Source organism: Callorhinus ursinus, unplaced genomic scaffold (genome assembly GCF_003265705.2).
Source record: "Callorhinus ursinus isolate GAN/ISIS: 27379988/994484 unplaced genomic scaffold, GSC_fseal_2.0 scaffold23, whole genome shotgun sequence".
Classification (NCBI taxonomy): Eukaryota; Metazoa; Chordata; class Mammalia; order Carnivora; family Otariidae; genus Callorhinus; species Callorhinus ursinus.
In genome coordinates this window covers 16233506-16261333 of record NW_027397085.1, presented here as the reverse complement: position 1 = coordinate 16261333, position 27828 = coordinate 16233506, and the positions used below count along the sequence as shown (strand labels likewise).

The following is a 27828-nucleotide window of genomic DNA, read 5'->3' as shown; positions in this document are numbered from 1 at the left end:
AAAATTAAAGGAATTAAATCTACATGAGAAATAATATAACTTTTCAACAATATGAAGATACAACTCTCTTTATTCTAAAATATACAACATGCATACAAATGTGTAAAATATTTTGAACACAGGAGACCATTTATATCACCGTAAAATTCCAACTCACTAATCAACTAATTCAACAGATTTATGAGTGTCTGCTTTGTGCCAGCAAATGAGCTAAGAACTGGCAAATAAGATGAACAAGACACATTCTTCTAGAAAGAACCAATCACCCAATGAAAGAGAAAGACAAGGCATAAGGCAAGTAAAAGATGATAAATGCCATGATAGAGGGTTCAAGATTATAACTAATAAGAGCAGTTCTAATACTTTAGAACTGTTCTTTCCTGAAACTATCTCTACTGACTTTTTCTACCTTAATAAAAAATATTGTCCCCTCATATTCTCACTAAGATTTATTTTAGGAGGTATCTAAAGCAGAACAAGGTTTTCTACCTTCAGGTCAAAAACACTAACAATGTTAGAAGTGAAAATGAAACATAATTTACAAGTTTCAGCCCCCATCAATTTAAATGAAAACAGACAGTTGGCTCAGCATATGTTGATTTCTTAAAATTGAAAATCGACTTTCCCAGCATTATGTCTCAAGGAAAATAAAATGCGTGAGCTGGTTTAATTCACTTATATTAAATGATGTTTACAGCTGATGTTTGATTACATTCCTGAAGGGAAAAAAAAAAAAAAAGACTGTAATGAAAGAATTACAATTATTTTTTTTTTCCTCGGGAACAAAGATTCCTGAGTTGCTCAAGTCTGAGAACGTATTTCAAATTACTGCTTTGAACATAAACAAACAAAAAGGAAAAGACGTCAGGATGGGATCCTTGGAATAGCTACTAACTCTGAGTAATGAGATAACAAAACCCAAAGATGTTTGTATCAGTTTCACAAATGATACATTTTATCACTGTACATTTATGAAGAAACTGTTGAACCACTTGTCCTTAAATGAAAGAGCAAGAGAGAAGGATCACTGTGAACAGGTTAATCCTGTAAGCACCTTGGCCTGATGCACAGGCCTTCCTAGACTGGGTAGTTTTTACCAAGAGACCTTTCCAATTCATGCTATCACTGTCAATTACAATTAGCTTTCCAAAAATTTAAAGCTTAAAGAGGTTGCTTTAATTTAAAGCCTTTGATATAGCATCTATGCTAGCAGTTCCTAAACATCAAGGTTTTTCCTTGAGAAAGCTTCCACCAGTCCATATAGAGAAGAGTAAACTAGGAATAGTTCCATATATTTGTCATTAAGCTAAATTTACCCAATTCAAAGAATATGTTAAAAAAAATTATGTTTTACTCTCACAGGATCTTTACCATGTTTTATTTCTTTTTAAATATTTATTTATTTACTTGAGAGAGAGCGAGAGAGAGAGAGAGAGAGAGCGAGCAAGCAAGCACGAGCTAGAGGGGGAGGAGAGAAAATCTGAAGCAGATGCCGTGCTGAGCGTGGAGCCTGCCATGGGGCTTGATCTCATGACACTGAGACCCGACCGGAGCCCAAATCAAGAGCTCTTCGCTCAACAGACTGTGCCACCCAGACACCCCTCTCCTTTTTTAAACCTGAAATATCTGTGGGGCTCGTGGCTGACTCAGTCAGTGGCTTTTGATCTCAGGGTTTTAAGTTTGAGCCCCACACTGTGAGTAGGGATTACTTAAAAAATTAAAAAATCTAAAATAAAAAAATTAAAATACCTGTGATTTTATGAAATGGTAAGAGTATAGTGTAGGATATTTTAAAAAATTACCTCACATGGCAAACCAGAAGTAGGTAGCCTAATATAAGCTACCACATTTTTAAAATCAGTGTTTAAAAAACTCAAAGGCCAGAAATGACTGTTCTATATCACATATATTTACCAGTAGAATCAATAATATAATGACTTAAGCACTTTTTCCCTCTAAGTATATTTTAATTATTTTTAAACTGGGAAAATACATATGAAGTTGAATTTAGAAAAGTTGAATTTGGGGCACCTGGGTGGCTCAGTCAATTAAGCAACTGCCTTCGGCTTAGGTCATGATCCCAGGGTCCTGCGATCAAGCCCCGCATCAGGCTCCCTGCTCTGCAAGGAGCCTGTTTCTCTCTCTCCCTCTGCCTGCCGCTCCCCCTGCTTGTACTTTCTCTGTCTGCCAAATAAATAAATAAAATCTTAAGAAAAAAACCCTAATATCAGTCCACCTTTATCCCATGTTCTTTGGAGGGATGTGTAACATCTGAATCTTTTGTCTTGCTACATAATTCTAGCTACATAATCAGAGTTAAATGAAGAGTATTTGAACATTTGAAATTTTGTAGGTATATCACACTGCATAAATGAAATTTTAAAATAAAAAGTATAAAAGGAGCCATTCTTCAGGAAAAAGGAGTCACTATTCCATTAATAATGTATTATCTTGCAAAGACCTTAGAAAAAATAATGAATCTGCAGAAAAGAGAAAAGCATAATGAAAGATCTGGGAAGGAGAAATGGCATCAAATGTTAATTAATGCATTTTCAGATCATTATCGTAATGTTGATGGAATTGAGGGGAAAAAAGAGCACAAGGCAGATCATTATTTGAGGTTATTGCAGTATAGTGCAAAGTGAATACAGTAAAATCACTGACACAAAATTATTTTTATTTCAAGGCTACCCATAAAATAGAGTACTTAGAAAGCAGAATTAACATAACTATCATTAATTTGTTGTTCTCATCACATCCTGTTTGGAGAATGTCTACAATGCCCTTGGGAGAAGCTTCTCATTGAGAAAAGAGGTAACACATCTGAAAGGGGAAATATGAGTTGAGTTGCATTTTGATGCAAATTTTTGGTCTCAAATTTTTTAATTAAAAATGAATCCCCACGTTATCAATATAACTTCTGTGGAAAACCGGTAGTATTTGTTGAAGCTGAATTATCCATACCATGTAAACTAACAACTCAAATAGAAATGTGTACATATTTTATCCAAAGGGCATGGACTAGAATGTTTATAGCAGCAGTGTTTGTAATAGCCCTAAACCCATAACTAGCCAAATGTTCATCAACAAATAAATTGTAGTCTATTCCCACAATAGAATATGAATGACTGCACCAACTAATGCTGAAGGAAAAGAGACCGTCATAAAACAAAGTAAATATTGCATCATTCCATCTATAAAAAGTACAAAAAGAGGCCAAATGATTCTATGCTGTGGGAAGTGAGGATAGTGAGCAGCCTTGAAGGGGGGGAGTAGTGACCGGAGGGGAAGAGGAGACAGGCAGGGATGAGGGGTGGGGACTTACAAGCTTTGGCTTCTTCATCTGGGATCTGGTTACATCAGCACGAAAGCTTATGTTGCTGTAGTCTTCAGATACGTATAATTTTCTGCATGTAGGGCTATATCTAGCATGCTACAACTCAAAATTACAAATAAAAATGAATTCCAAAAATAAATAAATGAGTTGTCAAGAGATAAATATCCAGCAGTTTCTAATACAATAACAATATGATGCTTTTTCTAAACCTAGAGAGCAGCTAAGGAGTTTGAAAAAGAAAATATCAGAAGGACATTTAGAACAGATCTTATATTTACAAAGCATTATACCCAAAAAAGCACTTTTTAGATATTCAGCATGTCTCACAGACAATATTACTTCCCGTGACATACTTCTTTATTCTTTATTATCTATATTATTTTTTTTAAGAGAGGGAGGGGAAGGGGCAGAGAGAGAATCTTAAGCAGGCTCCAAGCCCAGTGCAGAGCCCTACCGAGGGCTCAATCTCACAACCCTGAGATCATGACCTAACCTGAAATCAAGAGTCAGATGCTCAACCAACTGAGCCACCCACAAACCCCAGTGACATAATTGTTTAGAAAAAGAAAAATATGAACACTTACCTTCGAAAAAATATTTGCATGTATCTCCTAATGTTGCACTAGAATAATTATCTCCTTCTATTATGGTCTGCTTTGGGCCTAAAACTTTAATTTTGAGAAATCAGTGTTTTCTTTTAAGTTTTTCTTTTTCTTTTTTTTTTATTTAGCAGAGAGAGAGAGAGCATGCACAAGCAGGGGGAGTGGCAGGCAGAGGGAAAGGGAGAAGCAGGCTCCCCACTGAGCAGAGAGCCTGACGTGTGGCCCCATCCCAGGACCCTGGGATCATGACCTGAGTTGAATGCAGCTGCTTAACTGGCTGAGCCACCCAGGTGCTCCGAGAAAGTAGGTTTTAAAGTAACATCATTTGGATTTCCCTGATGCCAAGCGATGTTGAGAAACCTCAATGAGGTGTCACCTCACACTAGTCCGAATGGCTAAAATTAACAGGTCAGGAAACGACAGATGTTGGCGGGGATGAGGAGCAAGGGGAACCCTCCTACACTGTTGGTGGGAATGCAAGCTGGTGCAGCCACTCTGGAAAAAGTATGGAGGTTCCCCAAAAAGTTGAAAATAGAGCTACCATACGATCCAGCAATTGCACTACTGGGTATTTACCCCAAAGATACAAATGTAGGGATCCAAGGCGGTACATGAACCCCGATGTTTATAGCAGCAATGTCCACAATAGCCAAACCCATGGAAAGAACCAAGATGTCCATCAACAGATGAATGGATAAAGATGTGGTGTATATATATACGCTGGAATATTACGCAGCCATCAAAAGGAATGAAATTTTGCCATTTGCAATGACGTGGATAGAACTGGAAAGTATTATGCTGAGCGAAATAAGTCAATCAGAGAAAGACAGTTATCATATGATCTCAGTGATATGAGGAATTCTTAATCTCAGGAAACAAACTGAGGGTTGCTGGAGTGGTGGGGGGTGGGAGGGATGGGGTGGCTGGGTGATAGACATTGGGGAGGGTATGTGCTATGGTGAGCACTGTGAATTGTGCAAGACTGTTGAATCACAGACCTGTACCTCTGAAACAAATAATACATTACATGTTAAAAAAAAGAAGGGGAAGATAGCAGGAAGGGATAAATGAAGGGGGGGAAATCGGAGGGGGAGATAAACAATGAGAGACTATGGACTCAGAAACAAACTGAGGGTTCTAGAGGGGAGTGGGGTGGGAGGATGGGCTAGCCTGGTGATGGGTGTTAAAGAGGGCACATTCTGCTTAGAGCACTGGGTGTTATACTCAAACAATGAATCATGGCATCAAAAACTAATGATGTAATGTATGGTGATTAACATAACATAATAATTTTAAAAAAATAAATAAAATAAAGTAACATCATTTGTGTATGTGAGACTTTTCTTCTTCTTGAGACAGGCCTGTATTGCTATGTACTTCCCTCTTATGACTGCTTTTGCTGCATCCCAAAGATTTTGGACTCTCCTATTTTCATTTTCATTTGCTTCCATGTATTTTTTAAATTTCTTCTTTAATTTCCTGGTTAACCCATTCATTCTTTAGTAGGGTGTTCTTTAACCTCTGAAACCCCTAGCCAGACTTATCAAAAAGAAAAGAGAAAGGACCCAAATAAATGAAATCATGAATGAAAGAGGAGAGATCACAACCAACACCACAGAAATACAAACAATTATAAGAGAATATTACGACTAATCATATGCCAACAAATTGGGGAATCTGGAAGAAATGGATAAATTCCTAGAAACATATAAACTACCAAAACTAAAATAGGAAGAAACAGAAAATTTGAACAGACCCATAACCAGCAAAGAAATTGAATGAGTAATCAAAATCTCCCAACACACAGAAGTCCAGGGCCAGACAGCTTCCCCGGGGAATTCTACCAAACATTTAAAGAAGAGTCAATACCTATTCTTCTCAAACTATTCCAAAAATAGAAATGGAAGGAACTTCCAAACTCATTCTACAAGGCCAGCATTACCTTGATTCCAAAACCAGACAAAGATCCAACTAAAAAGGAGAATTACAGAGCAATATTCCTGGACGCAAAAATTCTCAAGAAGATACTAGCTAACTGAATCCAACAGTGCATTCAAAGAAATTGTCACCACGATCAAGTGGGATTTATTATTCCTGGGCTGCAAGGGTGGTTCAATAATCACAAATCAATCAGCATGATACACCACATTAATAAAAGAAAGGGTAAGAACCATATGATCCTCTCAATAGATGCAGAAAAAGCATTTGACAAAGTACAGCATCCACCCTTGATAAAACCCTCAACAAAGTAGGGATAGAGGGAACATAAAAGGCCATATATGAAAGACCCACAGCAAATATCATCCACAATGGGGAAAAACTGAGAGCATGTCCTCTACGGTCAGGAAGAAGAAAGGGATGTCCACTCTCATCATTGTTATTTAACATAGTACTGGAAGTCTTAGCCTCAGCAATCAGACAACGAAAAGAAGTAAAAGGCATACAAATCGGTAAGGAAGAAGTTAAACTTTCACTCTTCACAGATGACATGATACTCTATGTAGAAAACCTGAAAGATTCCACCAAAAAAATACTAAAACAGATACACGAATCCAGTAAAGTCACAAGATACAAAATTAATATACAGAAATCTGTTGCATTTCCATACCCAAATAGTGAAGCAGCAGAAAGAGAAACCAAGGAATCGATCCCATTTACAACTGCACCAAAAACCATAAGATACCTAGGCATAAACCTAACCAAAGAGGTAAAGGATCTGTACTCTGAAAACAAAAGGACACATGAAAGAAATTGAAGAGGACACAGAGAAATGGAAAAACAGTCCATGCTCATGGATTGGAAGAAAAAATATTCTTAAAATATCTCTATTATGCAAAGCAATCTACACATATCATGCAATCCCTATCAAAATACCAACATCATTTCTCACAGAGCTAGAAAAAACAATCCTGAAATTTGTATGGAACCACAAAAGACCCCGAATAGCCAAAGCAATCTTGAAAAAGAAAAGCAAAGCAGGAGGCATCACAATCCCAGACTTTAAGCTCTATTACAAAGCTGTCATCATCAAGACATTATGGTATTAGCACAAAAACAGACACATAGATCAATGGAACAAGAGAAAACCCAGAAATGGACCCACACCTATATGGTCAACTAATCTTCCACAAAGCAGGAAAGAAATCCGATGGAAAAAAAACAAGTCTCTTCAAACAGTGTTGGAAAAACAGGACAGCAACATGCAGGAGAATGAAACTGGACCACTTTCTTGTATCATACACAAAAATAAATTCAAAATGGATGAAAGACCTAAATGTAAGGTCAAAATCCTAGAGGAAAACACAGGCAGCAACTTCTCTGACCTTGGCTGTAACAATTTCTTACTAGACACACCTCCAGAGGTGGGGAAACAAAAGCAAAAATGAACTATCAGGACTTCATTAAGATAAAAAGCTTCTGCACAGTGAAGAAAACAAGCAACAAAACTAAAAGGCAACTTATGGAATGGGAGAAGATATTTGCAAATGACATATCTGATAAAGAGTTAGTATCCAAAATCCATAAAGAACTTATCAAACTCAACACCAAAAAAACAAATAATCCAGCAAAAAAATGGTCAGAAAACATGAATAGGCATCTTTTTTCAGAGAAGTCATGCAGATGGCTAATGGAACAGATGCTGAATATCACTCATCATCAGGGAAATACAAATCAAAACCACAATGAGATACCACCTCACACCTGTCAGAATGGCTGAAATTAACAACACAGGAAACAACAGATGTTGGCAAGGATGCAGAGAAATCCCACACTGTTGGTAGGAATGCAAACCAGTGTAGCCACTCTGAAAAACGGCATGGGGGTTCCTTAAAAAGTCAAAAATAGAACCACCCTAGGATCCAGCAATGCACTATTAGGTATTTACACAGAGGACACGAAAATACTGATTTGAAGGGGCACAGGCACCACAATGTTTATAGCAGCATCATCAACAATAGCCAAATTATGGAACGACCCCAAATATCCATCACCTGATGAATAGATAAAGAAGATGTGGTATGTGTATACACAGACACATACACACACGGAATATTACTCAGCCATCAAAAAGAATGCAATCTTGCCATCTGCAATGACGTGGATGGAGCTAGAACGGATTATGCTAAGTGAGTAAGTCAGTCAGAGAAAGACAAATACCATATGATTTCACTCATGTGTGGAATTTAAGAAACAAAACAGATGAACACAGGGGAAGGGGGGGAAAAAGAGAGGAAGGCAAACCATAAGAGACTCTTAACCATAAAGAAGGAACTGGAGGTGGCTGGAGGGCAGGTGGATGAGCTAGATGGGTGATGGGGATTAAGAAGGGCACTTGTTGTGATGAGCCCTGGGTGTTATACGTAAGTGCTGAATCACTAAATTCTACTCCTGAAACCAATATTACACTATATGTTAACAAACTAGAATTCAAATAAAAACTTAAAAAAAAATAAAAGAACATCATTTGCCAGGTCTACCTAATAGGTACTTGCAGTTTTAGGATGTTTATTAAACTTCTTAGGCAATCTACAGGGTTTTCTTTAAAAGATTTTATTTATTTATTTGAGAGAGAGAGAGCACAGTGAGGGGAAGGGGCAGAGGGAGAGAGAGAAGTAGACTCCCCACTGAGAAGGCCGCCTGACTTGGGGCTGGATCCCAGAACCCTGGGATCACGACCTGAGCTGAAGGCAGATGCCTAACTGACTGAGCCACCCAGGCACCCCAGCAATCTACATTTTTTATGAAAATATAGCATGGTCAGAAGGTCAGGTTCTACTATAATAGCTTCCAATCTGATTTTTAGCTAGTTGGTCACTGTAAAAGGGAATATACTACTGACTGCTCATCAAAATCCTTTTCTTCTTGGGCACATGACTAGATTTCATTTCCCAGCCTCCCTTACAGTTAGGTGTGATCATGTGATGGATTTCTATCCAAACTCTTTTTTCTCTTTGGCTGTCTGGAATGATGTCCCTAAGATCAACCTTGGAAACCAAGTATTAAAGATGGCAAATCGTCCACCAGCCTAGTCCTTAAACTACTGGTTTCAGGAAGACAAGACCTGATCTTCTCTTCGGTTTGTGCCACATGTTTTTATTGCAAACATTGGCCTACTCTAAATCATATATTCTTGTAACACAATTTGGGGCTTTAAAATAAAATTGGTGGGCGCCTGGGTGGCTCAGTCGGTTAAGTGGCTGCCTTCGGCTCAGGTCATGATCCTGGAGTCCCGGGATCGAGTCCCACATCAGGCTCCCTGCTCAGCAGGGAGTCTGCTTCTCCCTCTGACCCTCTTCCCTCTCGTGCTATCTTTCATTCTCTCTCTCTCAAATAAATAAAATCTTTAAAAAAAATAAATAAAATTGGTAAATGATTGCTTTTATGTGTGGTAGAGTGGCGTTCTCTGTCTTCCTTACCCTCTCTTTGTATTTCTGCAGTCTCATCCCTGATGGGAAAGTAAAGGATATTTCAGCAAAAACAATGCATTCATGTTACAATAATATAAACTCTTCTTACCAGAAGAGACTATGTCCTAGATGTATTCCATTCTTAAGAAGAAGGGGGATGGGCCATGGGCTAGGGATAGAAAATAAAAAGCAGGTCCTATCTGGAATGAAAAAGTGCGCAATGGAATAATAAAAGAATGATTTGCAAGACTTTTCTGGATTCCAGACTATCCAAGACCTGCCATAAGTAAAACAGAATTATCTCTAGTAATGGCCAATAAGTATATACCCTTTTCAGATATAGTGGGGAATACTATATCCACTCTAATGAGTGGATTCTCATTAGAGAAAAGAGGGATAACTATCTTGTAAACATAAACATAAGCAAAGTTAATGACAAGAAATTGTACTTCTTCAAGTGAAAGATGTAAAACATTGGATTTTATACCCTCTACAAATTAACATAAATACCAACCTTCACTTTTCTGAGCATAGGGACGTGGCTATGAGGCTCATTCATTATGCCCATGAGACCAACTCAAACATTGGTGATCTTCAGAAAGTCATCTTTCTACACAACTGCAAGTAATGACCCTGAGTAGAAGCCTGATTGTGTGCCCCTAGACAGTTAGGAGCAGAGAGTCTTCATCTTCACAAACTCCTGGGACTTAGGACAGCCCTGACATGCAAGGGGCACTCTGTAGGCTACGGAAGGAGCACATTCTAAGCTGGCCAGCTCTTGCAATGAACCTTGCTTTTGCACGATACTTTCCAACCCAAGTGATACTGCAGACCAAGTAATGAAATTCGTTCCTGGTCAGGATACTCTTGGCTTTAGTGAGCTGGAGCAGGGAGGAAAGAAGCCACAATATCTATCAATGAGAAAAGAAATAGAGGAAATAAAGGGCTGAAGCTCTATTCTGGACAGTGATCTGTAGACAATGAACTGGGGTAAAACCGCGCTAAAGAGAGGTAATATTTTGGCGGTATACAAAAGCTATTTCTTTCTCCAAATCAGAATAAAAAAAAAAAATTAGAACACAGTTCTTTCTTCTAATAATATTAGCTATGGGTTGAGATAAACACTTTAATTTTCAGGCTTTATGAAGTTATTTTGATTTACAAACTTTTATTTTCAGGCTCTACTTACACATACATGGGATAGTGGAGAGTTGAAACATTTATCATTTAAACTAGCTCCAACAGTGAGATTTGTTTATCAAGCTGGTTCAGTCCAGTGGGGAACTAGGGACTGTCATTAATCAGAGAGGTACCGCATTCTCTCCTTTCATTTTTGTTTCAGCTATAAATAGCCACCAATCTGTCCATTTAGTATTCTCTGCTGCCTTCAGTTTGATTTCTGCACTGCTTGATAAAGCAGGATCACTCTGAATTAAAGATCAGAGAGACTCCAGTTCAATTATTTTAGACATGTCCCCATAGGCTTTGCACAAATTATGCTAGACCATTTGTCTATGAAACAAAGGATGTCTTGATAGTGCAGAAAACTTGTTATTAATCTGAATTTACCTCTTTTTGGTATTAGATTCCTAACATAATTGTATACAGGTTAGTATCATCTGATTTTCTGTTTAAAAATCCTTATCTTTTCTTCCTCACCATTCTTGGACACTATATGAGAACATCTATTTTTCCTAATAAGCTGGATATTCTGTTATATTGCTTTTCGCATTTCATCAGCCGTTTTTCCAATCTCCCCAAATTTAGCTCTGTCTGGACTACCAGACTACAGCAGACTGCTGGTTGTATGGCCAATGTCCATTGTCTTCTTTATTCTCATGTATAAAGCCCACTGTTGTTCACCCCAAAACATGCCAGTTAAAAAGACAAGCTGCCCAGCCTCTCCTGAATGTAGGAGCGAGCGTGTGCCTTTCCTATCTCCTATCACGGAGATATAAGCTGAGGGTTCCTAGGAAGTCCTGGCTTGCCTGATAAACACACCATCTCTTCCCACTTCCCTATTTCCTTTCTCTACCATGCTTGGAATGAGGACCCAGTGCTGGGGGAGTAGTAGTCACACCATATGTGATCATGAGGTGACAATCACAGGATAGGACAGTATGCTAAGGCTGGCAGAGAACAAAGAATAAAAGGAAATTATGCCTTTGATATCATAGGATCACTGTGTTAGCCTCAGACTGCTACCTCCAGACATCCTTTTGCACAAGACAAATAAATCCTTAGATGGTTAAATAGCTGTTTGTTTTCTGTTACTCACAGCTGAATGCATTCCTAACTGATTAAAAAATAAAGACTCTCATCTTCTTGCAGTAAAGACTTTCTCACATACCTGCCATGTTTTTAAAATATGAGCATTCTAAAGGAGTTGATGCCAGACTATAATAATTCCAGGAGCTGTGTTCTTTCTCATGTTATAACATTAAGACACATTAATTAGCTTTTATTGCAGTTAACGTTCCCTTCACTCATTTCTTTGCCTATGAGGCATTTTGAAAGTAAATATACACAAATCATGTATCTTAGAAATTTCAAAAAAGCAGAAATATGTGTAACTCATCTAGTTTAGTTCTTGATCCCTTTCCTAAACTATTAATTCTTTTGGTATAAAATACATTATAATTGAATGCCACTCCTAGTATTTTATGCACACTGGCTGTCATGCTAATGTGCACAGAAGGTTTTATCGAGCATGAATGTATCAAGTAAATCCCAATCCTTGCCACTGCAAATGCTGACAGGCTAAATCAAATTGCTGACAATTGCCAAAATCTGTCCACAAAGATGACTGTTAAGCAAACATCACTACAGGTTCTAGTGGATAAGCTAATTCTTTCATATTGATGTTTGTCTTATTTTAAAATAATAATGATGTATTATTAAATTCTATCTATACATTCCCTGTAATTCTCTGGTAGCCCACTGAACAGTGCGAATTTCAATAAAATTCACTGACTTCCTTCTATATGTGATCTTAACCAAGACTTAAAAATAAGCCCATCGATTAACCCACCCTTCTCTGAAATACTGTATCTTACTTTATGCTAAGACCTTTAGTGAAAGTTATAGCTTTTTGATCTTATTGACTGTTAAATTGCATATTGTATTTCAAATGTCATTAGAGAGGGAGGGAGGGAAAGAGGAAAGGAGGGAAAGAGAGAAAGCGGAAACAGGCAGAATTTCCCCTCTACCAAAATGGCTTTGTTTTCATAAGGAAATTTTCTGGATTAATTAAACAACTTAAGTCACACATTAACAAAACTCCACTATGAAGATCTGATGGAAAGAGGAATGGAAAACTCCTGACATTTTGGATTCTAATCTCCCAATTAGCTTTGTTCCATGTTCCCCCCATTAAATGCTGGTTGTAATCAGTATCAGCTTTCAGATTTAGGCAAAGAAGCTAAAAGCCAAAATCTGCCTTTTGACTAAGATGGCAAAGGGAGAACTGGTAGTAATTAAATAATAAAATTGGTTTACAGAGCCTTCACTTCTAATCTCTGTCAGATGGAAACAAACTAAGAACCTATTTATGTCAACTAAAGGCTTCATCAGTTGGATTCGTTCATTATGTAAATATGACCTTTAGACTCATATCACAGCTATAATGTGAATAATATACCTATGAATAATTGAGAATTGACAACATTTAATATTTATTAAGTGCCTTTTATACAGATTTGACTCAAGTAAGTCAATTCCATGGACCCAGTGATGGTATCCACCTAATGATTTATTCAGCCTCTAAATACGATGAGTAATGTTCTGTATAAGGAAGTAAGAAATTGCACAATGGAGATTTCAAGATGAATGAGGCACTGTCCTTATTTTCATGTGATAAGCTCCTTAGGGAAGAAATAATAGTTCTTTACAAAAGGGAAAGGTCAACCCCACATGCGATGGTAAGTAACTTGAGTTTGAGGTAATGTTTGGGTAGGACCTTAAAGGACAGATTTTGATATGTGGTGATGTCAAGCTTATGGAAGAGCAAAATCAAAGTGTGATGAGTATTCAGAAAGTAATACTGTTGAGCAAAAATGAGAAAAAAATCCCGTACAGGTAGGGTGGAACAAGGATTTTAAAGAACTCATTGAGTACTTTAGATGATTTTGAGAAGACAGTGAGTCTTATCAGGTGAGAGACAAGAATAAATTGGTGAGATGTAGTATAATCAGTTTCAATGTCTCCCCACCTCAATAAGGACATACATGATATATGTTCTATGTGGAGGGAAGGAAGACTAGAAATTTTTTGAATTAGATTTATATCTGCTTCTCCTTATGATTGCATGGATTAGGATGTTATCTGTGTTGAAACAAAGCTGAAATCTACTAATCTTCTAAGTGTGTGATTACAACTACTCATTTTTCAATGGCCAAAAAATTGAAACGTCCGATTACTTACCCCTGACCATTAATTTTGTCTTTGTGAGTGGAAAGTCCCCATCATCCCTATATTTTCTTTCCTTTCTTCCCTCTCTCTTCACAATCTTTAATTTCTTAATCATTTAAACTTTATGAGCAAATATTAAGCTCATAAAGTAGAAAGTACCAATTTTATCAATTTTTAAATGCTAAAAAAATAATTTTTAATGAGGTTACTATTGACAATCACTTCCTGACTGTTACAGAATGAGTAAACTTGAGTTTTGAGCCAAAGGGTTAAGAATTAAATCTGTATGAATCGAAGTAGGTAATTTTTATCGATTTTCATAATCACAGTCTAGGGAATTGTAAACTTTTACTTAGTGAAAAGATAATATGAACCTCTGCTCCATTTCATAGTCTGATGGAAAAAAAAATTCACAGGGGCAAAAGCATAACTATAATGTTCAAATTATATATATATATATATTCCTCCCTGGATACTACTTTTATTTAAAACATTCTCTTTTTCTTAAGCTATGCTTAAATCATGGTTCATTGTTTAAGGAAAGAATGAATATGACAAAATAGAGGGCACAGTATTCACAGTAACAAACTCAGTGTAATAGATTCTATACTGTATCTGACTTTGGGCTTTTAAAATATGTACAGAGAATCACATACAACTTATACATTATTCAACTATTCTACATTGTTATATCTCTTTGCCCTCAGAATTCACAAAAACTTAAGTTCCTTCCAGTGAACAGCATTATAAGTGCCGTATCACTGAGACAGGCTCAGAAAGGAAAGGAAGATGTTCTGATTTGTGTGTTGTGGTCTCCTTGCAGCGCTGGAACATGGTAATGCACAAAATGCCCAAATATCTTATAAACAGAGTAAAGCGCATTTTTAAAATCAGACATCTTCTAGATAGAGGGAAGAAAACTCTCAAGAAGAAAGTAAAACTTACTGAGGTAACTCCACATATGAATTCCATGGGGTATACCATAGACTTCCTTTCTCTCTCCCTTTCTCTCTCGCTCCCTCACCTTCTCTCTCCTTTTCTCTATCTCTCCCACACTCTCTCCCCATATTCTCTTCCTCTTTTCCTTTTTTTTAAAGAAAGTTCAAGACACAGGGGAAAAAAGAAAAAAAGGAGAGTCTGGAAATAATGTGCGGAAGAGATAAAGAAAATTTCTGCAGTTGACCCTAAGAGTCACCGAAAGTAGTCCACTCATGTTCAAAACTTGAGGAATTCCAGTCAGCAATGTCTGTGATTAAATCTCAAGCTGGCTTTCTAATTCCCAGGGATAGCATGTCCCATGATGTCCCCCACAGTCATGCCTATAGATGAAATCCTTAATGGGAATTGCATACTTTTCTAAGTACTGTGCTCATAAAATCTCTTAAATTCCATAAATCTCAACGTTGAAGTTTTGAGCTCCTTCTACTCAGAAAAACCTCAGATTTATTCATTACCCATAAGATATTTGTTGAAAGGGAATACCTTTCAACAGTCCCTGTCTCCTGAAAAGTTTTATGAAAGACATTACTCATTTGAATGTCAATGGACTAGTTGAGTACAGAATCCCATCTATACATTTTAAAGTGACATAGCAATTATGCAACATAAATTTTAAATGTGAAATGGGACACATAAAGACATGAGGAGGGGATGCCTGGGTGGCTCAGTTGGTTAAGCATCTGTCTTTGGCTCAGGTCATGATCTCAGGGTCCTGGGATGGAGCCCCATAGAGGCAGCCTGCTTCTCCCTCTTCCTCTGCTTGTCGTTCCCCCTACTTTGTTTGTGCTCTCTCTCTCTGTCAAATAAATAAATAAAATCTTTAAAAAAAAAAGACACCAGGAGATGAGACTTGAGAATAATGTAAAGGAATGAACACTAATGTCAGGGAAGGTAATTGGAGGAAATATTTTGTTTTCTATTAACTGTATTCAGGCAATCTGCATTACAGAGTTGGGGTTCTAAATTATTCAGCTGATGTCTTAAAATACTGTCAAATAAATTCTAAGATGTAACACTTGAGGGGGATCCTTATGTCTATTTTTTAAGTCCTTGGCAATAGGATCCTTCAAAACATTAAACCAAGATGTTAAACAGGTTTTACAAGATACTAAGAATTATTTATTTTATAAATAATACTGAGGTAACAAATACTGCATTGTTTACCAAAGTATATTGCAGATGGAATATATTTAGTTTCTCTCAATTTAAAAGACAAGCATACTATGAAGGAGAATTATCTGTCATAGAAACAAAACTTCCATACAATAAAAATTTCAAAGCTAAAATAAAAAGCAAAAGACCTGGAAACAGAGGTTTCAAATAAAATATGTATGGGAGGGAAACACACTAATATACACTGTATAAGAAACAAACCATCATGAAGATCCATTAGGTAGTTGCCAAAAGGATATGAGAAAATGGAATTACAAAGGGCAAATGAAAAAAATACTGTTCTCTACTGAGAATAATATTGAGATAGTATTTTATGCCATCTAAAGAGGCATACATTTCAAGAAAATTATAGTATTCAATAATGCCTAAAATGACACAATATTATTGAGACATTGTAACTTGGTAAAATTCTTTTAAAAGCAATGTGACAAAATGTAGGGGACATCATGAAATAAGCAATCAGTTCCAGACAAGTTAAAAGATACGTGTACAGGAGATGTTCACAGCAGCATTATCTATACCAGCAAAAGTGTAACAGTGGAGAATAATTATTTCATAGGTGAGTGTATCGTTGTTTTTTAACTGTTCTCTTTTTCACTTCAGAAAACTAATAATTATGCCATTTTTCCTGTGATTCTGTTTTACAAATTTTACTAATACGTTTAATTATAAACAAGCAAATAATATCACACCACTTTTTCTTCTCTCCTATTCATGGGGGAATAAAATTTCTTGTTTTTAACGCAAAATTTGACATTCTTACATTGTATTTCCCTATACTCTGCAAATCTAACAACAAAATACAGTATTTGATGAATATCTTGAACAAGTCAGTATATGTCCCATGTATGACTCAATTTTACCTATATGAAGTTGTGACATTTATTTAAATAATCCTGGTCTCAAAACCTACACACATTTTGTTTGATATATGTAGATATTTGAGGCAATTATGTCACATCAACAGTATCTCTTCCTGATTGAATTTTAAATATTCTACCCACAGAAGCAGTAGCATGAATGAATTTTTAATGTAAAATATGAACTGGTAGAGAAACATGGCTCTGCAAATTTTCTGCATAAAAATAAATGTCTTTTGAGGAACATAGTTCTGATTCTGACTTTGCAAAAATGGGAGTCAAGAGAACAGTAATACTCGATTCTATATAGTGTATTACATGTATGGGTAAATTTAGCTGTTTATATAAATTCATATATGGACATATACACACATTTACATGTATTCATTATGAAAATGGCAGAACCTGGATAATGAGTTAAACACTAAGGTCAACAGCATGATATTTTATATATGTTATTTTTAAATATACAAAGTTGGGCTCATTTTTAGTCTTTATGTGGGTATTTGGGATTTTATCAACAAGACTAACAATATGCTTTGCCATACTGTAAAAGTTTATTAAATTTAATAAAATATTATTTTTGTTTATAAAATTGTTTTTCACAATACTGTGAACTACCAGAGTGCTAAGGAATTATGTATGTCAACTCTTTTATTATACAGATGTTGACAGTGATAGAGAGGTAGGGCAAATCTCCCAGGTCACACCTTTTTAAAAAAATTTCAGAGCTGGTTCTTCTTTGCACTTTGTTGCAGTCATCAAACATATAAAAGTATTACTTTAGTAATCTAGAAACATATCTGTTAATAAAAATGTTATATGCATAATATAGTGAAAAATAAATATAATTACATTAGGTTGTAGATTTTTTCACAGCAATTAAAATCATTTAGAAAACAATTTAACATGTTCACTCTTGGAAATTGTTTTTTTACTCACTCTGTATTTATGAGAAGACATTTGACTAGTTATAGCACTAATCTGGAATTCAAGCCAATGACTTATTTTTTATTTATTATTTTTTTCCAATCCAACGACTTCGATGGCATAACATAAAGCTTATGATTTTCAAGTGGCCTTCTTGGAAAAGACATTTGGAAGACTTTGCTTTTAAAAATGTTAAAATGTTATTTTATGACTATCCTTGCTTTTCGTATGGTTTCTGATAATTTACAAAACACTTTTAGGTATGTTTTTAAGTTCCTTATTTTGCTTACAGTAGAGTAATAAATGAATACTGGATAGAGATTCCTCATTTCTTTATCTTTTATGCTTTTCAATCTTAAGCAAAATGGTAGAACTTCACACAAATTTTAAACTCAATACCACGTTTTAATTATTTCCAGAGTGATTAAAAATAGAATGTTCTTTTAACAAACTAGAAGAAAATAAAAGTAAAATTCTAACCTAATTTCAGGAAAGCTTTTCCATGGATGGAAGTAGTAGATAAAATTGTCTAAACAAAAAATAATTGTTCTAGCAATAGTTAAGAAACAGAATCTCTTCACATCAAAAATCAATGTAAAAAATCACATGACAAATAACTGAGAAAAATCTTTTTGCAAAAAACATGATATAGAAAGGAACAATTAATGCCCCAATAGACAAATAACACTAAAGTGCAAGTCACATAAGAAGATATCAAAAATTCCTATGCACAGGTGAAAAACTTGGTAGTCTCAATATTAATCAACTGAAACACGTTAGATGGTATTCTTCAACCTACTAATTTGACAAATCCTTATTATCTGTAAAATATCCAATACTGGGAAGAGTGCAGGAATATGGTAGTGTGATAACTACAAACACACTAATAATAGTTTTTGGAAAAGCAGTTCGCAATGTCACTTAAAATACCTTCTTTAACTCTCTACATCACACATCTGAGAATCCATCCTAATCCTAAAGCAGCAATTCAGAAATGACCTTTATTTTAGGATCAAAGAAGACAATGAAATGTCCAATATTAAGAAAATGATTGAATAATGGGTAGGAATATAAAATTATGTTATCAAAGTTTATGAAATAACATAGGAAAGTACAAAATCATTAAAAATATTTAAATTTTAATTTGAATCTTGCTTTACTGTTTTAAATTATTAATCAAGCACAGAAAGTCTCATTAAAGGCTGAAGGTCTGAAATGTAATTATTCTGGCCCCAATGTAACTGCATTATGAATAGTTCCTCATACATCCTTGAGAACATTAGTGGACCTCTAGAGAAATGCTCTACCTGAGCTATTTCTGAAGGCAGGAAATACTATATTACTGTTGGTGTTCTGAAACTGAATAATGAATTAATTCATAAAACATTTGATACCCTAATGTCTGTTGCCCTTTTTTTTTTTTTTTTTTTTGTTAAGGAAAGAAAATTATTAGCAGTCTGGACATTCCAAGTACATAATCTTCTTTGTTTTATTAAGTGCGCACATATTTAAACTATTTATAGTGATGACCAAATGATCTACCCCCTTGTATTTATTGGTATAGTCATCCATTTCTTTTTTCTATTGGTATTTTATTCTAAAAAAACGGGTCGGGGAAAGGATGAGAGATTTTTTTTTTTTAAGATTTCATTTATTTGATGAAGAGAGAGCGACAGCAAGAGAGGGAACACAAGCAGGGAGAGTGGGAGAGGGAGAAGCAGGCTTCCTGCGTAGCAGGGAGCCCGATGCGGGGCTTGATCCCAGGACCCTGGGATCATGACCCGAGCCGGAGGCAGACGCTTAACGACTGAGCCACCCAGGCGCCCCAGGATGAAAGATCATTTTATAAACATTGTCTTCAGTATACTTGGCAACAATGGGCAATTCTCATAAACTTTTAAATTTGTGACCCACTTATAACTCATATGGAAACAAATAGTGGCACAGTTATGCGGAATTTAGTTGTAAGAGGTTTTCCTTCCTTTAACCATCATTTAATTTTTTGAAAGAAACTTTCACACGAGGCTACAGAATCTATGAGCCGCAGATACCCGAATGCAAACAGAGGCAAATTCAATAGTGGAATTAAATTTGGGGTTTCCTTTTCTTTCACAGTTAAGGGGAAGATGGCAATTGGTAGCTAAGGACCAAGCTACTGTTGCTGTCGCAGCAACCTGTGAAATTATTCAGGTAAAGATAAAGGGGCAGGGCATTTTGTCCTGGAGAGAACTTTAGAGACCAACTACCGAATACTCTCTTCTTATCTTTGAGGAAATGGAGCCAATGAGAATTTATATAATGTGCCTGAGATCATTCAGCTAGCAAGTGGCAGAAGGAACAACTACAAAGATCTCAAGAGTTATAGTAAATGGTTCTGCTTATTCACTTCTACATAATTGCCTCTTGCATTCAGGGCACCTAATCTAAGCCAAAGTTGGGTATGCAATGTTGCACTCCAAATCTGGGGTCAAACAAGAGGAAAATACAACAAAAGTTATAGAAAAATAAAACAAGTGGCCAATGAGCAGAGAGGCTGAATAAACGACAAGTTCTCTCTACCTTCCTTCCATCCCCACAGGCTCTGGGTCACACTAACGAAACACTGAACTTCATCAAATAATCTGTGTTCTGGACCTCGCACCGTCCTTGTGTGTAGCGGTGGGTAGTTTTCTGGACGCCTCTGTCCCTGGGTTTCATCTTCTAGTCAAAAGTCGAGAAGATCTCTCTCTCTCTCCCTCTCTGAGGCCTCCTTCCATTTATGTCTCCAAGCAGGTGGCATTACCTCTTCTCTCTTCCCTTCTTTCCCTTCCTTTCCTGTTCACCCCTCTGTCCAGGGAATAAGCTCATCTTCAAGAAATTCCTGCACTTATACTGAAAAGCAGCAAAATTTCAGTAGATGTGCCCAACACTAGGCGTCCTTAAGAACTACAGTTGGACCACGAACATTTCGGTGTTTCAGAGTAATAACAGCTCACTGAAGGAGAATGACGAGCTACCGCGGGGAAGTTGTCTTGAGAAATTCCTACTGCATACTAGTTCTAAGTTTTACATATTTTCTTTCACAGAACCTGCCCTCCTCCTGGCAAGTCGTAGGAGAGAAGGAACTTCTAATTTAGAAACGGTGGCTAATTACATCCCCAAAAGAACCATCTTTACACATCCAGGATTTTTCCTTTCAAGCAACTTGAAGTTACATTCTTCAAACAGTCAATAAAATCTCCAAAGTTGGTAAAATAAAGAGGAGATGAGAAGAAGGGAAAGCAGGCTAGGGAAAATATTTCTAACAGTATGTCACCAGAGTTTAATAGCTTACTAATAACCTTTTGGGTTTTAATGCTTCAAATGAATTCATACCCTTAATGGTTTTTTATACAACACAGGGATTCGGGAGTCTAGCTCTGCTGCCGTAGTCGTGCGTACCGTGTTGGAAATGGACTGCTCGGAAGAACGTGTGTTGCCCCAGCAGAATCTCCTCTCACCATAATTACTGTTGTTGTTACTGATAACAATTATTACCATCATCTTTTTAGCATGTAATACTGTATGAAGCCCATATCCTACAAATTATCATGTTTAGTCTCTCAATCTTTTCAAACTCCCCATGTATGTTATTTATCCCCATTTAGCAAATTAGAAAACTAAAGCTCAGAAGAATTAGAAGACTTAATTCAATCTTACAGCCAACTTATAGTGAGGCCAGGCCTTAGCAACCCAACTCCAGAATTCCTATTCTTTCATCTGTCCCTGATGATGATAAGTATCATTTCATATAGGCACAAGGATTTTACATCGCCCTACCAGGTGTGGGACTGCCAAGGATACTAAATTCAGCCCAAATTAGGGTAAATGTCCTGAAATAGACATCTCTTCTTATGTAGGGACTGTGTCATCATTTCACATTTGAAGTAAGAATCATTCTATAAAAGCCATTCTTTCTCACTGGCTCCCAAATCACTGAAAACATTTCGCTTTCTTTACTGCCCCCCAAAAGGAATGTTTTGGGAAACATAGTTAATATTTATTTTTAAAGGAAATAGGCTCAACAAATGAAACAATAGACTATTTTAAGCCTACCTTCCAAATATTTAAGCTATATTAATAGCTGAAGTTTATCATTCAAAATAGTGCAAAGACAATCTAACAAGATACCACTGCACTTAGTATAATCATTACTGTAGTAGGTGTGGCAAATGTGGCACTCGATAAGAAAACCTTACGAGTTAGTACGTGATCGGCATGTACTGGGGTAGCTGGCCAAAAAAGCTGGACCCTTTCCTTATTCTTCATATCGGAATAAATGACAGAAAGATCAAAAGTTAAACATAAAAAGAGAAATCTTGGCACGTCTGGGTGGCTCAGTCAGTCAAGCCTCTGCTTTTAGCTCAGGGCATGATCCTATGGTCCTGGGATCGAGCCCCGCATCACCCCACAGTGGGCTCCCTGCTCGGCGGGGAGTCTGCTTCTCCCTCTCCCTCTGCCCCTCCTTTCCCCCACCCCCACTGTGCTCTCTGTTGCTCTCTCTAATAAATAAAATCTTAAAAAGAGAGAGACCGAATGTTAAAAGGACTAGGCTACAAGGTGAAAAGAAATTTAATGATTTTAAAAGGGAGTCACACTCCTTAATAAGGACATAAAAGGACCACACGGAGGAAAGTTTGCTAAACCGTGCTATATGAAAAACATTTTACAGACAAAAAATTAAATAACCTAATTAAAAACTAGGCAAATGACTTGAATAGACATTTCTTCACAGATGATATTTCAATGTTCAACAACCATATAAAAGATGCTCAACATCACTCATCATGAAAGAAATGCAACAAAAACTAAAATGAAATATAATCCCACACTCATTAGTACAGTTACTATGAAAAAAGAAAAAGAAAAGAAGTATTGAAGAGGACGACGATAAATTAGAACCCTGTGCACTGCTGGTAGGGTTTTAAAATGGTACCGTCACTAAGGAAAACAGTATGAGCATTCTTCAAAAGAAATTAGAAACAGAACTACCATATGACCCAGCGATGCCACCTCTGAATATATACCCCAGGGAACTGAAATCAGGGTGTTAAAGAGATACCTGTACACACATGTTCACAGCAGCAGTATTCACTACAGCCAACAGAGGGAAGCAATCCAAATATCCATCAACAGTTGAGTGAATACAATGTAGTATTATACATATAATATTATTCTGACTTAAAAAGGAAGAGAATCTTGTCACGTGATCTATCACAGGTGACTTCTGAAAACATTATGCTAAGTGGAATAAGCCAGTCACAGAAAAACAAATACGGTCTGATTCCACTTATATGAGCTATCTAACAAAGTCAAAGTCATAGAAAGTCGAATGGTGACTACCAGAGGTTGGCAAGAGGAGGCTGTTGTTGCTTCATGGGTATAGAGTTTCAGTTTTGCAAAATGAGAAAGTTCTAGAGATGTGTTCTATAACAATGTGAATATAATTAACACTACTGAACCATATACTTAAAAATGGTCAAGACAGCATATTTTATGTTATATGGTTTCATCCAGAATAAATTTAAAAAATAATATTTACATGTGACTTTTTAAAACTACAAAATAAAAGAAAAAAATAGACTGAGAAACTATTTTTTAGAAGATTTTATTTGTTTATTTGAGAGAAAATGAGTGGGAGGAGGGGCAGAGGGAGAAGCAGACTCCCTGCGGAGCAGGAAGCCTGATGCTTGACTGGATCCCAGGACCCTGGGATCATGACCTGAGCTACAGGCAGATGCTTAACTGACTGAGCCACCCAGGCGCCCTCCCTGGTAGAAATCTATCTTACAGATATACTTCAGGTTTGTAGTGAAAAGTAAATGTAATCGCTGAAAATACCTGGCAATGTTCTTAATACATATAAGTTACACAATAAGTGTGATCACTGTTTTTATTATATTTACTTAAATACGTATAAATTATTTCTGGGAGGCCACACCACACAACGCTAAGAGAGCCCATGAAAAGCTGTGAGCACGAAGGAGTGGCATCAAGGGAATTACACACCATTATATTTTATAGGAATTTTTACCATAAACACATACCACGTTTGTGGTTTTAAAATGCTAATTTTAGTCATTGAGACCAGGACCAAACATTCACAAAAAAACAGGGAAAATACCCACTGTTCTCCTTTCCTAATTCTTTATGCCTACAGTTTTCCTTCCTTTCTCTCTGAAAAGAGTTCTAAATGCAAAGGATACAAAATAAATACCATTTCCCTATTTCTCTTTTTCTCATGCCTTTTCTGAGCCTTGGGAAGAAACATGACCACAGTAAGACTGGACATCCAGTGACCACGGCAGTCACCCACTTGAGAATTTTAATGTTCTTGGCTTCTTGCCCCACGTAGAACCTATTGCCTTAGCTCTTCATACTGGAACGCCATAAGCTGTTGCAGTAATCAGAAAGGACTGTCCACATGAGTGTGGCCCAGATCTCATGCTATCTGGAAGGCTTTCTCAGGGACTCTCACAGAAGGCATATCCTTAGATGCTCTAAGGGGCCCAATGGTGATCCCAAATAAGATATATCTGCATCCTAAACTCCAGAACCTATGAATGTTACCCTATTTGGAAAAAGGGTTTTTGTAGATGTAATTAAGTAAAGGATCTTGAGATGAGAAGACTGTCCTAGATTATCCAAGTGAGACCTAAATCCAATGACAAATATCCTTATAGGAGACACAAAAAGGAAAAGACCAAAGGAGGAGAAGGCATATGAAATACAGGCAAAGACTGGAGTGATGTAGCCAAAAGCCAAGGGACCCAGCAACCACTAGAAGCTAGTGAGGAATGAAACCGATTCTCCTCTAGAGCCTCTGTAGAGAGTGCAGCCCTACCAACACCTTGATTTTGGACTTCTGGTCTTGAGAACTGTGGATGAATAAATTTCAGTTGTTCCAAGCCACTAAATTTGTGGTAATTTATGATGGCAGGTCTTGGAAACTAATTTGGATGCCCTTCTCTGGAGGACATTTGTCTGAGAATAAATGTTTCAATGTGTTTCAGCAACGATCCTCACTTTTACATCACTTCCTTGTATATATTTTTGTCATTGTCTCAACAGTCATTACTTCAGGGTGGGGTGCTTAGGTGAAACAACCTAACAGTACCACATCTTGATGTGGTTGATCTGAACCTCATCCCACAAATCTATAACTGTACAAGTTGAGATTCATATACTTAAGTCCCAAAGGCTTTTCTGTGTTCAAAAAAAAAAAAAAAAAAAAACCACCTTATTAAAATGTGAAACTCCCTAAAAGTAACATCATATTCGAGGATGAAAGCTGTAACATTCAGGGTGCCCCTCTATGTTACTGGATCTGAGAGGGGGTAAGGCGGAGGAAGGAAAGCGTCCAGAAAATTCCCAACACTGCCTGTGAGTGCTGAACACATTTCCTAGAACAGCTGACCAAATTCTGTAAGACGTCGGACCCTCAGAAAAACAAACAAACAAAAGCGAACTCTACCCTGGGCTAAATGTTAGATGTGTCAGAAAATTAATTTCAAAGTATAAGTCATGATTGTCTCACCAAACACCTTCTGTTGAGGAAAAGGATTAAGGAAACGGAACATTGCACCTTTTCCTCATTCTTACTGTGATTACAGCTTTAAAATGTGTAAATACAAAAAGCTTCCTACCAAGGTTCCTAGTGAAAATATTCAGAGCATGGCAAGGGAGAGGAGTTTCACCTGGGAAGATTAGCAGATTTTTTTTTCCAAAGGCCTTCAAGATAGACAATACCTCGGAGAAATTACTAGGATTAGAATCTGGCAATGAATGTTGTACACTCAGAAACTGAAATCTCTCAGCACATGAAAGGAACCTCTTCTCTCCCGAGCAAACCCATATTGTTTAAGCTCATGGAACTGCTGAAGAGAAACGAAATGCCAATTAATTTCTTTTCATTGAGCATAACAATTATTGTGCAGATTAAAACGCTCAACCATCTGACCCAGTGCTTTCTTTCTCACTAGAAATCCTATATAATAATGAAGACTATAATCAGAAGATGGCTTTGTGAACACAGAACCAAAGAAATATACAGAGATAAATAGGTGATCGATGAGATAGACAAATTTGAAAAATGATTAGTAAGATGACTAACATAGTTTTAATGTCAAATGTCATTCTGTTAACCAATAGTTCCTCTCGGACAATGTTTGAAAAGCACTGCCAACTGTTTATTTTGTGATTGTCTTTTATGCTTACCCGAATTCTGACCAATCCTACCATCTGATAGGCCTATAAACTCATCTCTTTAAAGTGTTGCATCTTGGGTGCCTGGGTGGCTCAGTTGGTTAAGCGACTGCCTTCGGCTCAGGTCATGATCCTGGAGTCCCCAGATCGAGTCCCACAACGGGCTCCCTGCTCAGCGGGGAGTCTGCTTCTCCCTCTGACCCTCTTCCCTCTCGTGCTATCTCTCATTCTCTCTCTCTCAAATAAATAAATAAAATCTTTAAAAAAATAAATAAAGTGTTGCATCTTGGCTCTGATAAGTACAGATTTCATGTGTTAATTCACAGGAGAAAGATCTTATTTCCTTATTTCTACATATTTTGTTTCCCTCCATTCTACATGCAAACAGCATAGAACACTTTGGAGTTAATTACAACAATATCAAATTCTAGACAAAATACAGCAGATGAAACAACATGGCAGAACATTTTTTAAAAAAAAATTCCTGTACTGTAGCCCACAACTTTTGGTCACTTTGCACGGTCAACCTTTATTATGGCTAGGCATGACAGTGACCCAGTAGCTATAACAAGAAGCTGATGGCCTCGACTTCCCAGGTGGCCCCTGGTATAAAGCTTGACTTTGATGTGTCTAAACAAGCAAAATATAGAATTTATGATGAGGTCTATTAGGATTATAAAATCTTCTGAGAAGAAGCTGTCTAGAGCTGCCCTGCTTAAGAGATTTAAAAGCAGGCAGATCAAAGCATGTGTCATTGAAAAATCCCGTTGGCTTTCATGAGAGAAGGGGTAAAAATTGCAAACCCATTCAGTTGTATCCATTACTGTAATGACTTAGAATAGACTAGGATGATGAAAATGAAGGGTGAGTAGTATAGGGTCATAATAACAGTAATCACAGGTCATGTGCCACTGATACTGAATTTTTCTTCTGTACAACAAAGACAGTTTTATATATATTTTTTCTGAATAGCTATGGTAACAGGTTTTATTTCTGAGTGCCTGGTTTCCTGTCTATAGACCCACGCGTCTGAGTAATATGCCCATCCCAAACATTCATTAGGATATTGAGGATGAGTCAAAAAGCAAGATGGACAAATGCCAAAAGGTTTCATGCTAATAGTAAAATCTATTTATCCATTGAGTTGCCAAACTGAATTTTGGGCAGTCAATAAGCAATGTTGTTACATCATATTGCATGTCATTAGCTCTAGCATGTCATACTCTCTTTAATGAATCCATAACAGAGTTAGGATTATGTAGATAGGAAGAGGAGAGGCCAGGAATGCCTACATTTCTAGCATGCTAAGAAGGAAAGTCTGGAATAGAGGGATTTTCTTCCAGATAACCAACTCTTTAGGAGTGAGTGACATACAATTTCTAGGGGGAAAAGTCTTGCAAAACGCTGATTATAATTCTGGGCTCTGTGGAGCATTCAATTGACAGTGTATTTCTTACAATGCTTCCCTTAAAATACAGTCCTCTTCAAAGTGATGCTATGCCTCTTTTAAATGGGCCACCCTGTGTATTCCAAAGGAACTTTTTCCAGTTAAGAACTGTGTTGATGTAAATCTACGTTGGCAAGAGCGTCATCAGAGTCAGCTGGGAGTGACAGGCATGTTCTAGCCAATTCTGGATGGTGTGTTGAAATATGCTTCCCAGGCTACAAGAGCAAACGCACAAAAGCATGCCCACGTCTTCATGGGGGCGACGTGCGGATCAGCAAAGCCATGGCTCTGTCAGAACATAAAACACATACCAGGAGCATTTCTGGAAGAAGAGCCAACAAATCAATCACAGCAAGAGCTACATAATCCTCACAGGTTAAAAGGTGCCAGGGCTCACCCTTTCCCTTAGGGCAAGAAAAAAAAGTTTGTACATGTTGCT

The 27828-nt window shown here is 36.9% G+C and overlaps 1 protein-coding gene across 5 annotated transcripts in view; it reads right to left on the bottom strand.

The window, feature by feature from the left end:
* PDE4D (phosphodiesterase 4D) overlaps positions 1–27828 on the bottom strand; it is a 1488864-nt gene that overhangs the window by 702953 nt on the left and 758083 nt on the right. The window lies entirely within an intron of this gene.